The 9,675-nt window shown below is 35.3% G+C and overlaps 1 protein-coding gene across 32 annotated transcripts in view; it reads right to left on the bottom strand.

The window, feature by feature from the left end:
- The window catches only part of NRXN1 (neurexin 1), a 675,546-nt gene that overhangs the window by 447,916 nt on the left and 217,955 nt on the right, over nucleotides 1–9,675 (bottom strand). The gene's annotated exons all lie outside the window — the stretch shown is intronic.

Raw genomic sequence — 9,675 nt, 5'->3', positions numbered from 1 at the left:
ATCTAAAAATATAACATTCAGGTGTTCAGACCAAAGCATTATTCTAGTCAAAACACAGATCTTTTCCTTCCCAACTTTCCCTAAAATTATGACACCTCAAAAAGAATCAGTAACCTAGATACTTCCAGTAGCTCTGCCTAAGGTCTTGAATAAACTAAAGCTACAAAGCATTCATTTAGGAATCTACCTTAAAGCTTTATATAGCACTGTGCCAGACAGCAAGTTAAAATGAATCAGTAGATGAACAGGTTTGGGTTTTTTTCCTGGGATGTACTTATACTAGCTAGTAGGTGCCATACAGGTTATTTTTCTCAATTTATCCTGCAGGTGAAACAAAAATAGCTGAGCTTTCAATCTCAGAAAAGTATAACACACATGGAGATTATATTTCTCCTAAAATCTTATACGCTAACGCATACACAGACCTTACACTAGAGGTGTAAGGAGTTTAAAGCTGTAAAATAGCCAAAAATTATCTGTTTAGAGGTGTATGGAGTTAGAGCTATAAAAAGGCAAAAATTTTCTGTTTAGTTAATAATAAGTTAGTAAAATCCCAATGAAAACCTGCAGGTTTTATGAAGTATAAGAATGAATGTATGAAAACCTGAGGATATCAAATTTCATCCTTCTTGGGAATAAAAATCTCCAAGACAGATGCGTGCAAATACGATACCATCACAACAAACCCAAAACAGATGCATAAATATATAGAGCAAGGGAATAACAGTGCGAATTTAAGAGACCAGGGAATGACAGAACACACTAAAAACAGGTGTGAGGACATAGTTTTTTTGAGAGGTCCTTGGGTGTATTTGTCTTCTGTTGTAGCCTATACACTAACTTGGATCCTGGATATTCAAAATACTTCTCCCTAGATAACAGAGTAAATTCAGAGACTACTGCAAAATACACCAGATAAGGCACCAAACAATGATTGCATTTTGCTTTTACTTTGCAATAAGAAGAATAGAAATTATTACTCTGTTTACTTGAAGTGCTTTCTCTCAGATTTGATGAAGATATCTTGGTGGGTTTTTGTTTTGGTTTTTTGGTTTCTTTTTGTTTGTTTTTTTTTTTTGGCATGAGCCAAATCATACTAGAACACAATGTAAGAAGCCCAGAATGACTGTATCAATTATGCTCCCTTTACAGCCCAAAGCAAGATTCAGCTGTATAGCAACACATCCTGGACCCTTACACATTTCAGTAGTGAACACTTTGCCTCATGCTGCATAAAGGATTCACAAACAATGCATTTTCTGGGGGTTCAATGCACTCAAAGCAGCAGCCTGCATCTCATCTAATGAATATTTAGTAAAAGCATAAAACGCTCAAGCACAAATTTATTTGCCATGGGTGCTTGCTGCACTGGCATATTAAAGCAGCATCAATACCTACAATGGAGAGATGATAAAACAGATGCAGCAACCTGGTATTTGTAGTTTTGTCCCAGGTATTTAATGACTGTACCACAAAAAAAATGAAGGACATAAATGAATCAACATGCAAAATATTTATGTACACACATCATGCGCTGCAAACTGCTTCTGAGCATTCAGACATGAAAATGTATGGAACTTTAGTACATGCCAGGCTCTTTTGAAATAAATTATTCCTAAACAAGGACTTGAAAAAGCAAGCAGCTAATCCAAGAAAAAACTTGAGTAATTCTTCAAGCAATACCCCTGCAGAATTCACTGTTAATTTTTGAATCTTCTCTCATTCATTTTAGCTTCAAAATATAGTCCAGGATACTCAATATAATGAAATTAAAAATTTTGAACAAATTAATTTATTTGCATCATTTAATTACACAATTATTTGATTTGCATCAAACTAGCATTCACTTGTTTAAAAACTGAATTTCACTTGAAAACAACAACAAAAAATAAAGCTGAGCTTAGCATTTTACTTTAGAGGAAACATTTTGGTGAAAAAACATGAACACTGTGGATAAAGACCACTAACTGCATGCTTTTTCTACCAAACTAGCTTTTCTGCTCACTTGACAAACCAAAAAATACCCATTATTTGATATTTTCATGCTGCTTCCATGCCATGAATTCAATCATCTTCTATGGCAATATTCTAGTTTGGCCAAACTGCAAATATTACATAATTATTTGCAGCAGGGGTGAGAATACCGATAAAATACCTCCACATTTCTCCAGTCTGCAGAGTAATTAATTCCTCACAAAAAATTCAACTTGCCTCTTATGATCACTTGGATGAAACCTCAGGCATATTTGCCCTCAGTCTAGCATTTTTATTTAGGAAGTGATTGGCCACTGCAACTCCAAATCTGCCTTGCCCTGCCTAGCTCTGAAATGGGAAGACAGGAGGTAAAACACCCACAGGTTTGCCACAGGCCAGTGAAGATTCAGGAAAACCAAGAGGAAATCAAGTTACAAATCTTTTTTTGTGCTTTGTCACTGAAAACCAGGCGTTTTAGCATGCTGAGCAGAAGGCATGTAAGCCAAAATGTTTCAGCACAGCACAGAAAAGCCACTAAACAATATTGGTAATCAACACTGTGTCAACTTCTTAATATCAAAAAAGATGTGCTATTTTACTCTTGATAGGAATGTATGTATTTAGAATGGACATTAAAAATATCCATAAAACTTTCAAATGTTTTAGATAAAAAACCCACTCAATCTGTTGCTACATTTCATACCACAAATTTTGTTGATTCTTTAAGCAAATTAAGAACAGGTTTCATTAAAAAACAGTTGTGTAAACTACTGGTGGTTTGTTTATTTTTTCAAATTATCACTTAATGACACTTAGAGAAACCATTAAAAATGCACAGCAGTCATTCTAGCCAGTATGAAGTGTCACACTTCATTTAATGATTAAAATGTAATTACCTGCATAGAAAAGCACAAAATAATATGAACACCATAAAGGAGTTTAACATGGTTTTATTCTGAGTTTTAAGTAGTGTAAAATGTAGTATATTTTGGCAGTGAAAATCCAGAATTACAGGAGATGTGCAAATATAGAATGGCACAATCTGTTTGTGTCACAGGAAGGATTCAAATAAGAGAAACACTATTAAAGCACCTGTTGCTGCAGGAAGTATTTGCTTCTTTGCCCCACTGAAGTCAACAACAGTTTTAGTATTCAAATATTTGGAAGTTCATTGAATCCTTAGTCTGAAAAAAACGTGGAAGCAATACTTCCATGAGCTTGAGCAGATTTTACAGTTCTACATAAGCACTATGCTGAGCTTTATAGCACATCAACCTATCCCACTGGCAGTATTACATCATAAACTAGGTCTGGCTGCATCCATAATAATTTCATCATGTGCCCATGCCTGATTTAAATCACATACATAGGGCTAGATGCTTTGATCTTATTAGGCAGTAACAATAATGGAACCATAGATAAGAGAAGTAAAATTGCAGCAAGAGTAAATCAAATCTGTTCATTCATAGCTGCAATGTTCCTTTGCATAAGGAGAACCCAAAAGTTTATTACCTAAACACCAACAACCCATGTGACAACATCCATATTGTGACATGAGTTGTTGGGGTTTAGTTAATAAACCTCTGCTTATATATTACCCAACAAAACCTGGTTGAGTGCTGTCAATTTTCTGTCTGCCAACATAATTACTGTGAAAGAGAAAATAAGCTGACACCACGGACATTCTACTTCTAAGAACCAAGTTACTTCTCTACAATCTTCAAAACATTAAATGTGTTCTGAATAAATAAATCATGCCAAATCAGAGTCTAGTATGTTCCCAGATGTACTGTTCAGTGCTCCATTTCATAACAATTTAAAATTCAAACATTTATCTGCTACACCATCAACTTAAACTCATAAAGTCTTTCTGAAAAAGTAGTGCAACTTTGGAAAACTACACTAAAACAGCACGTAGACAAAACCATTAACAAGAATGGCTGATACAATAAAACCAGACAGTCTGAACTCCTAGTTCTGTGGCAAACTTTTCAGTAATAGCAGACTAATGGCTTGCGATTCCATACAAAGGGAATATTCTCCACCTGAGGTGTGCACTGTTGAACCTGGAAGGGGTCTTAGGATGCATCGTGCACAAGGTTTCTCAGCACATTGCTCTTTTAGGAAGCCAGCCTTTACCCTTCCATTAATACATCACTCACTGGATCTTCAGATGAAAAATTATAAAGACTCTAAAGCAGTTCTCTAAATGTTATACTAAATGTGACCAGTTATTTTCCCCAATCGTATCATAAAGGATGATCATATTGCATCTAGAAATAAAGCACAGGCACTCAAAGCAGGAACCAAAACAATTCTGTGTAATTTAAAAAATTAAGACTTTAGTATGAGACCAACAAAAATGATGGAATTATAAGCCTAAGAAATTAATTCTGAAAGAATGCAGAGGGTCTGCTCTATCAGTTAGGTTGGGTTAATTTTTACAAGTATTGCTCTTGTTCTACACTAGCAGTTTTCTGTTCCTATCTCTTGTAAATAACTTTTTTTAACAGAAGAATCTTCCATGCTTTCTTTCATCTCTCACAATCTTTTTATTTTCTTTCCCAGAAACTATACTCCTTGCCCTTTAAACAAGCCTCCACAGAAGATTCCAAGAAAACAATTTGGAGAAAAAAAATCAGATTCGTGATTCCAAATCCACAGCTGGGAAATATCTTCATGTTTATTTCCTACTTTTAACGCTTCCTTCCGTCTCCAGTAAGTACAGATTTATGTGTCCCTTCCCTTTGTGAGGGAATAATTTCATTATGAGGTAGTCATGACCAGCCTAACATGAGAACAAAACTGGAGACATTATTTAAGACCATAAGAAATTTATTCTGAAGGACTGAGGAATTACTTCTCAAGGGCTCTTTATTATTGTTTCAAATTATCCTTTTGCAAAAAAAAAAAACAAAACAAAACAAAAAAAAAAAAAAAAAAAAAACACAACCAAAAAAAAAGAAAAGAGGGGTGTAGAAATAGCTATCCATTCCACAGATTCAGGGATCTGGTGAACCAATCCAAGCCTTTCTGTGGCAGAAAATGTTCCACTCAAAACCATGAAAAAGAAAAACTTTGGTTAGTTGTTATAACCAAGTGCTTTGGGCTGCCATAATCCCTGTTCCTGGAACGTACTATCAGAACATGTTTATCTCAAAAAAAACCACATTGCACCTGTGATCCTGGGCACCAAAGCCTGCACTACTGGCGTCCAACCTAAAACCAGTATCTATTGCACTAAATTGAGGTGCACAGAAAAAGTCTACCTGCTGAGAAAAAATTAACAGCATTTAACAGATACAAAGTCATGTATAATATCATGCAAAGAAACTTGACAAAGTTTTCCAGCCCCTGTTTTGTTTCACACACAATCATTAAATCAGTAGCCAATCACAAGAAGCATGAACCTCTGATCCCTTCCCACCATCTCAGATTAGAATAAAATTATGATAGTTGCTACTCATGATAAATGACTTGCAGGGAACACTAGATAAGTGATAAATTACTCCATTTTGCTAAACAGCCATTTAAATTCATAACTAAAATGGCTGCACCACGCAATTTCCTCACTAATTTTCATGTCCTTTTATTTAATCACACAGAATATGCACTTCAAAAGCACATTTGCAATTGGGGAGGGAGAGGAAAGCAAGCAGGAGTTTTCAGGAACGGTGCCATCTTAGTGTACATTAAATACTAAATTGCTAGAAGGTGAAAAAAAGAGAACCTTTTTCTAATTAGCAGTTGCATCATTAATAAGCAGATTACAGTATCCTGCACTTCATATTGCAGCAATAATGCGTCCAAAAATCACTCAAACCCCCAAAGTCTGAGATTGTGATTTTAAGGGCATTCTTGCTAAGTTAAGAATAAACTGCAAGATGTCAAACACTCACATCACTTCTACATTCACAAGAGAAATTACTTTTACTCAACCTTACTGTTGCCTTAAAACTCACTTATGAATTTTGGTAAGAAGTTGGGAAAACAGAGCAGAAATATACCAACAAATAAATACAGGCTCCAGTTTCTGCAGCAAGCTAAAAACTATGCTGGGCAACTTTCCAAAGGCTGTTTCCAGGCCTCAAGGTTCCTACTGACTTTATAGCTAAACCGCAAAACGTAGATTTCTAGCTTTCAAAGGATCAGAAACGCAGATTTTCAGTATCAGATTGCTAACAGAACTGGTAGAAAAACTGATGTTATGATAGGAAAAAATACTGGTTTTAATTTTACTCCTCATAAGTATATAACTTATGAAAATGCAAGTTTTAGAATTAATATGCTTTGAGCAAAAGACTGAGCAAAAAACAAATACAGAAATTCTTGCAAAAACTGAAAGCAGTTTCTGTCCTAGAAAAAAAATATTTTCTGTAGTGTTTCTTGGATGAAGCAGTAACACCTTACTCCTTGCTGAGCGTTCTCCAAATGAGTTGCATTTGCTTTTCATTGTCCTAAGTAAAAATGTGGAATAGGAGAACAAAAAAATGTTTTTACTTTGTTGGGGTTATATTTAAACACACATTCCAAATGAAAGAACGAGGAAGAAAATAATCCCCAACTAACACATTTTATGTGTAGAAAGAGTTAATGAGTTAAATGATCTGATAAGGAACAGTTTCAAAGCTAATAAGTAACTTCTGAGACATCAGCTGAATACCTCTCTTATGGCACCACACAGCACTAGAGGATTAGTGCAGCATGTCCTGGGGTTTAGATGCAATATAAAACAACAAGCAATTTTCTAGTCCTAATTAACTCCTGTTAAAAGAAGCCCTTTGTAGCAATAAGCTTCCCAGAGATGCAGGGGGAATGCCACTGCAATGGTATTATGTACATGATGAGCCACTGCCATAAAACCAGTTTTGCACTTGTCTCAGAGGGGTGCTACAGGAATATGTAGCATTTGACACAGTAAAAAGAGATCCAGCACAGTTTTGAAAAAGGTAAAACAAAACATCTTCCAGAGGGGACTGACAAAACCATCACTTGTTTTTTCCAGTCTCTGCCTAAGATTGTATCACGGAAGGAATATCTACATAAAAACATTTGGGAAAAGTCAGTTGGATCTCTATGTTAATCTTCAAAACATGTTTGGAAGAATCTATTTATAACTCTTGGTCTTCCTATAAACATGGGAAATTCAATATGAAAACAGTTATTTTATTACATCTTCCAGCTTGTTGAGGATAGTCTCGTTTAAGAAAGATTTTCCACATATAAAACAGAAAAATCTTTCCAAGCTACTGAGCAAACGAAGAATACATTCTATGAAAGGATCCTACAGCAACAAAAGGGATCTGAGAAGCTGAAGTCTCGGCTGAAGAAATCTGCTGTTCAAAATAACAAGCAGAGAGATGTGCTAATGGCCTGTTGCTACACTAGAAATATTTGATCTAAACAAGCCATCTAATATCTCTTTGCAACCCTGCCTCTTCAAACGAAGTGAAAGGAATTACTATGTCAGCTACAAAGAGTAAAAGAATGCTTTTATTGATTAGTTCTGGACAAAGAAGAAGCTCAAAACTTTTCAAAGACAGGCAGAGAATTAGTCAAAAATTGTCTTTGAGCTTCATTATCTCAAAAATTGTCACATGGAAAATAATTGAGCCAGAACTATATTTTTTAACTTAAGGATGCATAAAAGAAGTAGTATCTGGACAAATATGCCTTCTTGTGATATATTTGATATTTCTTTTGGCAGTCCAGCATTACCTTCAGCCACCATCTGTACATAGGTCAGGTGTTCAAATGAGGTACACGATCAGAAACTTCATTATTCAAAACTGAAGTTAGAGTTAAAAGAAATTCCATACAGTGTTTTGGGAAACAGGTTTTTTTTTCCAAAGGATGATAAAGGTAGAATTTTCATTTAGTGAAGAAAAGAATAGTGCCAATTTAAATTGGTTTGAATAATTGGTGTTGAACTCTAATGTCTGATAAATCTCATTAAAAATTCAGATAACCTTCCTCCAAATTGATTAATGAGCATTACAATGATTAATGATATTTTACTTTTATGAATGTAACTGATGGACAAAGCACTAAGGACAACAAACATGTAATAGATCAGCACAGCACAGACCTTTAGTGGATTGGGTTAGGAACAGAAAACATTCTGCTCTGGAAAGAACAACCAACCATGCGTCCATAGTTAAAAAATAAATGTATATTTAAAAATGGAGGCCCATTGAAAAAAAATATTGGTAACTATTTGTATAACAGGGATTTTGGTCAAGGTCATGGCAACAAAAGGAGCTGAACTGTCTGTACTTTACAGAGGAAAACACCCACAGGTATTTACACAGAACTGCCACCACCTGCATATGTATGGGAAGAAACATTCAAGGGCAAGTCCAGAATCAGGAAATTACTATTTAAAAATGCAGATGAAACACTCAAAAGGATTTCCCATCACACAGAAAACCTTGATGGTTATGATAGTGCTGTTACCATCTCCAGAGGCTGTGACATATCTTCCTAGAAATGTTTTGACCTATTACTTTCAGGTTCTTTCCTTTTGTTTCAATGCTGCCCTCAACTCTCTTCTTCTCTTTATCTTAGATTTTCTCCTTCAGAGATTTTTCTTATTGCACTGCAATTCCTGCTGAGAGGCAAAGGTTGGCTAAGCTGTATGCTGGCCAGTGTTCTCACAAATCAGCAGTCACTGGAAATCCCCAATCGCATCTGAAGATCAGAATAAATCTTAATAACAAAAAAACCCTCACACCTCTATTTGTATTTTGTTGCAGCAGTCAGATAAAAGAATAAATAAAAGTAGGCTGCTAAGGATAGGGGAAAAGGCAAACTGAATTAAAACTAGTTTAAATTTTATTACGGAAAAGACAGTAAAGATTGATGAAATCTACAGATGTATGACACGTGATATTCTACACCAATGTATTGTAGCTATTTTTTTGCATTTCTAGCATTATCCTTTGTTCTTAAATTAACACTCTCTTTCCAAGACAATAAAGAAAAAAAACAAAACTGCCATTATTTTTGTAGTAGTTTGACAGGATACAACTGTATTTCATACCCCCTTCCACTCCAAATCAAAACTTAGGCCATAGTATTTCAGAACATGGGAGATGTTGAGAAAAAAGCACTGTCCACATAAGCAAGAGCCTCTTACTGAATATAAGACCAGGGGTTTGTGTAAATATCAACCAGAGATTTTCAGATGATAATTTCACATGTGGCAATCTCAAAATCTGATTTGTATGACTGCAATGAAAATATGTAAAGTTTTTTGCTAATAATCACAGAAATGCAACTTACATCAAGTTTTAAAGGGCTAGCGACAGCTACATAACAATGAGTTTTAAGAAAAAAGTGTTGCTGAAATAAGTCAATTGCCTCTACAAAGCCACTTGATGAAACAAGCCCACTTATGGACGTTGCAATTGTGTAGTATGGAAAAGCTTCTTGCACAAGAAATCAAGGCAAGACATCAATGAAATATTAAAGCTCTGAAATCCATTCCCCCATGCCTTTTTCCATGATTCTGTAAAGCTTACCCCCATAATATGATAAAGGAGGATACAATTCAAAGAAATTTGATGGATACCTTCATATGTCAAGTCACAGCTGCTAGTTTTTAAACAAGAGAATTCTAGCTATTGCTTCCCAGAATCACAGCATAGGTCAAGCTGGAAGGGACCACAGAGGGACATTTGGTCTGCTCTCCCTGCTCAA

This window comes from Camarhynchus parvulus, chromosome 3 (assembly GCF_901933205.1).
Source record: "Camarhynchus parvulus chromosome 3, STF_HiC, whole genome shotgun sequence".
NCBI classification, from domain to species: domain Eukaryota; kingdom Metazoa; phylum Chordata; class Aves; order Passeriformes; family Thraupidae; genus Camarhynchus; species Camarhynchus parvulus.
This window is presented reverse-complemented; position numbering and strand designations above follow the sequence as displayed.